The sequence below is a fragment of the Equus caballus genome, chromosome X (genome assembly GCF_041296265.1).
Source record: "Equus caballus isolate H_3958 breed thoroughbred chromosome X, TB-T2T, whole genome shotgun sequence".
NCBI classification, from domain to species: Eukaryota; Metazoa; Chordata; class Mammalia; order Perissodactyla; family Equidae; genus Equus; species Equus caballus.
In genome coordinates, this window is record NC_091715.1 from 29936833 (window position 1) to 29943366 (window position 6534).

The following is a 6534-nucleotide window of genomic DNA, read 5'->3' on the forward strand; positions in this document are numbered from 1 at the left end:
CCTCACATACTTACCTTTTTTTTTTTGGTGTGGTGAGAACATTTAAGATCTACATTAGTAAATTTCCAGTATACTATCCAGTCTTATTAACTATAGTTATTAATTCCTGTTTAAATGTTAGGCAGGATTAGCCAGTGAAGCCATCTGGTCATTGGCGTTTTTTCTTGAGAGGTTTTGATTACTGATTCAACCTTGATACTAATTATAGATCCATTCAGATTTTCTATTTCTTCATAATTCAGTCTTGGTAAGTTGTATATTTCTGGAATTTATTCACTTCTTCTAGGTTGTCCAATTTATTGGTATATAATCATTCATGGTAGTCTCATGAACCTTTTTATTTCTGTGGCATCAGTTTTAATGTCTTTTTCATATTTCATTACTTTAAGCCATCTCTCTTTTTTCTTAGTCTAGCTAAATTTTTTTTCAGGAAACAATACCAGATGTCACCTGGTCTATCCCTTCATGTTTTACAGTGGAAGTATGTCCGGAGAGGTGGACTTACCCATTGCCGGACACTGCAGGGTCATAAACTCTCATATATTCACCTGATCCTGGCTCTCCCACACCAGAACTGATATTCTTAAACGACTCAAGTAGCAGCAGCAGCAGCAGCAGCCAATAGGCACAACTTTGTCTTCCCATAGTGTTTCCCCTAGAACCTTTGCACGGGAGTTTATCTGTGGCAGTGTGTATGGGGATGGAATTCTCCATATATTTTATGTCAGTTAAAAATGACCATATGTTAAAAGTCCTTAGTTTTGAAATTGGTACATAATAGGTGCTCAAAATACCTTGTTCTTCTCTTCCATGTACGTTCAGGTTTTTGCCATTGAATACTCAGCCTGAGGCTGTGGGTAATTATTGTCCATATGGGTGATGATTGATAAAGGTGAATGCCGTTAGTTTGTACTCAAGATACATTGTGATTTAGCCCTATTTCTCTTGCCTCAACTCCCCCATCCGTCGTCACATGCCTTTCACTCTACGAGTACCACACTACTTTTAGTTCTTTAAAACCTCCATGCCTTCATATGCCACCATGATTTTGCAAATGCCATTCCCTCTGCTAGAAATGCCCTTTATCCTTGTCTTCCTAACGAGCTAGAACTTGTAGACTCAGCTCAAACTTCACTTCCTCAATGAAAAGCTTTCTGATTGTCCTTCCCTGAACGAGTTAGCCTTTCTCCTCTGTGCTCCTATTTACTTCATACGTTCATACCTCCCTCAGTGCATTGCAAGATCCTGGGGCTGAGACATAGCATGTCACTCATCTGTCCTTATCTCCTGCACCTCTGATAGCTCTCAATGCTCAACGGATATATTTTTAAAGAATTTCCATTGACTAAATTAATCCCTTTCATTAAAAGTCAAATGTATCTGGGGGGCCATTTCCATGGCCTAGTTGTTAAGTTCAGTACAGGAACTTGCCAGTTTTTATTTTCCTGTGTGCAAATTTGCCACTGGAAAATACTGCTTGCCAGTAGTTTTCTGTTTGTTTCCCTAGTCCCTATAAACCTTTAAGACACTCACCTAATGTGTATTATATTATAGTTAAAACCAGGAAACGCTATAACTAACCTATGACACCAGCACTACTCCCATCTGTTTGAAGTCAAACTCTCCAAAGTGTCTTCTTTATGGAATGTTCTCCACAGGGTTCTTGTTAACCTCAGCAGTTAGTGCACTGATGAAGAACGTTGGGTAAACCTCAGTCCTTGGAAATTCCCAACAAGCTCCTAATGCTGATTAACCATATGGCTTTGATGTCACTCTGATCTTTTGTGCTCTTAGCCAGAGAGCCCACACTAGCCAGAAAACATCATTCCTTTCCATTCTAGAAATGCATGGCATAGAAATATAGTCTTCCTTTATAGCTATTCTGGGTATTAGTGGAGGAAATCAAGTCAGAGTGTGCCAATAGCATGATCCTATGTTTTCCAGCCCTGCCCTTGCCATTTGGCAAAAATAGTGGGTCACTTGTGTTTGGACATATTAAGTGGTTTTCTGTGCAATCTATTTTCTAAACCAACATTAAAGAGAATGAAGGGTAGTATTGCAAATTCTCGGAGCAATAATATAACCAAGGGAGCAAGATGATACTATGACTCCTGGGAAAGACATAATCAGAACAGAGGGCTAAGTTACTTAATTGATTCATTATATTTACCCCAAATCTTAGGAAATCCCTTAATCTGCCCTTATAACTTCTACCTTAGAAAAATACTATCCTAACAATTTATTATTACTTACAAGAAATGCTACAAAGATAATACAAATTTTTAATAGATATTGGAAAGCATTCCTTGCTTGAATATGCTGTAACATATCAAAGTTTCTGATGCTGGGTCCTTACATGATGCAGTTGAAATCTAAGAAAATAAAATTGTTTCAACTTGATTGATTCAAGTCATCATTTTAGACTAAAGTATCTGTTTTGGTCTTAAGTATGTAGATGAGTTCTTCAATTTTATATTTCACTATACTTGTGTACCTTAGCACAGAACGTTTATAGTGCCATTTTAAACCCACTGCATTAAGTTTCACGCATGTATATCTTCTCTCACTCTACATTAGCCCCTTATCTCCTGCTGTCACCTAAAAGCTCATGTATCCTCGGTGTTATCTGTAACTAAGATCCCACTTCCGAGTTTCAAACTGGCATATGTAGTTCTTTAGTTTCGCCTCCATCTGGGTGTCTGCACAGAAACCTCAAATTCCTCATGTCCAAAATTAAACTCATAAGTGTGCCTGGGTACACACACACACTCAGAAAAAATTACACTAAATTTTTTATAAGATTCCACACATGTGAGGGAATATGTCAGATGTATTAAAGGGGACAACTCCAGGAGAGAATAAAATGGGAGCACAAATGGGGAAAAGGTAAAAATTTAAATACACAGCACAGGTGTCTTTCACAGATGGGGAATATCAGTGCATTTTAAGATGAGAGTCTGATGAACTAAACTTTCCACACCTGCGATTTGGCATGATGAAAAGAGAGTTGGCAAATAATCTCAGTAAAATGGTTAGATGTCTGACATTGCTTAGGACAACAGGTATATCAATGGGGCTATGTCATGGGTCCATAACTGACGTTGAAACTAAACTCGTGACCTCATAAATTATGCAAGGAAGAGTCTTGTCTTTGACACAGTAACTATTAGGGGCTCCCAGGTGTTCTCTTGGTTTCTGACCAGTCTAATCCAAGGCTATATATATATTATTTTTCCAGAGAAAGTATGGATGCAATTTTGCTGTAAGTTGAAATAAAACCATCAGCAACTACCAAGTCTGTGTTATTCACGGTAAATGTAATAGCGATGTGGGTGCTGAGGCTGGGGCTGTATGCTCACTGTTTGGTGAATGCAGTGTCTGTGCTGTCTGCCTTCTCTCAGCTCAGAAGGTGCCTAAACAAATGTTGACCTTGCAGGAATCTTTGTCTCTCTTACGCTGTTCTGTTCTCAGTTTTGTTGGGGAAACTGAGGCAGCTTACTCGCCCATCCTCCACTAAAAATACACCAAGAGCTCTCTAAATGTTAAAAGAGAGATTTTCTTTCCATTGCATAAAATTATACTTTAGTTTTCCTTTGCTTAGTTTCTTCCCATACCTCAAAATATGAATGTGAAATGTTTAAAGTGCATTAGGATCAAATCATTGCTATCATTATGCTCAGAGGGTCTTACTTTTTAATGTTTTCTGTCTCAGTTGCTGCTTTCCTGTCAAACTTGGCGACTCTTTGGTCTGTGTCGAAATAATATTATGAATAAAAGCTAGTTTAAATTGGTTTTTAAGGAAATTTGATGACTCGTTTACAGGATCTGAGATTTTAGACTCAGTGAACCAGTCTTCCTCAGTTGATGTACTCTGTCTGAAATCCAATGTTCCTAGTATGCTCCTACCATCTAGAAACATTTGGAGAAACTTTTTTCAAACAATGATACAATAATCCTATCGATACAGACTATCTTTGCATGATACAAAAGCTCCAACTCTCATCTAATGAGCTATTGTTATTCCATGTGAGTTTGTGGTGAATGAAGGAGAGGACTCAGAAAGCTAAATCCATCCCCATGGGATAGTCAGCTTACCATTCGAGAAATTTATACTTGTATCATCAGAAAATAACAGGATGTTAATGTTGTGGTGCCTATCTTATGCTCGGAATTGTACTTATAAAAATCATATACAGGGGCTGGTCCCATGGCCGAGTGGTTGAGTTCTCGTGCTCCGCTTTGGCGGCCCAGGGTTTCGCTGGTTCCGATCCTGGGCACAGACATGGCACTGCTCGTCAGGCCACGTTGAGGCGGTGCCCCACGTGCCACAACTAGAAGGATCCACAACTAAAAATATACAGCTATGTGCTGGGGGGATTTGGGGAGAAGAAGGAGAAAAAAATCATATACATACATCATATATACATATATATTTATGTATCTATATGTATTTTTATATAGATTCATACATATGTGTGTATATATTAATCTGATTTTACTCATGTAACAATACAACATAACAGTATTTTGCAATATCCTTAATTATAATTGAGAACATGATTTATAAAAGTTGGATACTATTCTGATTCACAGATATAGCATCATTTCAAACACATTATGGGTTGAGTTGTGTTTCCCCCAAAAAGTTCGTTTTGAAGTCTTAACCTCCAGTACATGAGAGTGTGACCTTCTTTGGAAGTAGAGTTGTCACAGATGTAACTAGTTATGAGGAGGTCGTATTGGAGTAAGGTGGACCCCTAATCCAATATGACAGGTGTCGTTATAAAAAGAAAGCCATGTGAAGACAACTATGCATGCCCACGGGGAGAACACTATGGGAAGGTTGGAGTTATGCTGCCACAAACCAAGGAAGTACCAGAAGCTGGGAGAGAAGCCCGGAATGGATCCTTCCCTAGCACCTTCAGAGCGAGCATGACCCTGCTGACGTCTTGATCTCAGACTTCTAGGTTCCAGAACCATGAGATGATAAATTCCTGCTGTTTAGGCCACTGAGTTTGTGGTACTCAATTACAGCAGCGCTAGCAAAATAATAGAACACATCTCTATTTTCCAACCTTTTTGCTTTTGAAAGTGATGTTGAGTTGAATATTATTGTACTTAAATGGTCATTTACCTTTCCAATTATTTTACAAAATAAAGTTTATTAAAGTAAAATTCACATACAATGTGTGTACTTGTTTTAAGGGTACCGTTTAAGGAGTTTCAAAAAAATTTATTTACCATTTTGGCCAACACTTTCATCAAAATATAGAACTTTTCCATTATCCCAGAAAGTTTACTCGTGTTCCATGCTGTCAACTCTTCCCACTCTCTGACCCAGATAACACATGCTCTGATTTCTTTAATTGTAGATTAATTTTGCCCTTTCCAAAGACATATATAAATGAGATTAGATAGTCTGGGCTTTTGGGTTTGTGTTTGTGTGTGTGTGTGTGTGCGTGTGTGAGACTTCTTTGAATAAACCTGTTTTTGAAATCTATCCATGTTGTGTGTATCAGTAATTCATTCTTTTTTATTGCTGAGTACTTTTGTATTATATGAATATAACAGTCTGTTTATCCATTTATCTGTTGATTGACATATGCTTTACTTCCAGATTTTGGATATTAAGAATAGAGGTACTAAGAATATTTATGTTCAAGATTTTATGTGGACATATGCTTTCATTTTTCTTGGATAGATAACTAGAAGTGGAATGGCTGGGTTATATAGTAATATATTTTTAATGTTATAAGAAATTGCCAAATTGTTACCCAAAGTGGTTGCCTCTAGCAAAGTATGAGAGTTCCAGTTGCTAGACATCTGCAGCAACACTTGGTCTTCTGGGAGATGTGTACTGGTATCACATACTGGTTTTAATTTGCATTTCCCTGATGACTAATGATGTTGATCATCATCGAATGTGCTTCACAATATTGGCTATTCCTATATGTTCTTTTTTGAAGTATCTCTTCAAATTTTTCCCCAATTTTTGTCATTTGTCTTCTTCTTATTAAATTGTAAAATATACATACATGTATGTTTGTTATATATATTTATATTACTTAAAAATATAAATAATAAATATTTGTATTTATTTTCAGGATACTAGTCCTTTGTCAAATGAGTGCTTTGGGAATATTTTTCCACAGGTTACATCTTTGTCTGTTAGTTTTCTTAACACTTTTCATTAACAACCAGAGATTTTCAATTTTGATGCAGTTTATTATTTTTTATTTTATGGGTTGTTCTTTTTGTATCCTATGAGATGTCTTAAGGACACAAAGTTGTCTCAAGATCACAGAGTTTTTTCCTTCTTTTTTTCTAAAAACGTTACAGTTTTAGTTTTTATGTTTAGGTCTGATCTATTATGAATTACTTTTTTTTTGTATGGTTTGATGAGTTAATACTTATTTTTCTCCTTCTACGTATCCAAATCTCCTAGCACCATAGTTCCATTTGTCAAAAAGATTATCCTTTTATTTCCCCATTAAAATAGATTGACACCTTTGTTGAAAATTAACTGATCACATG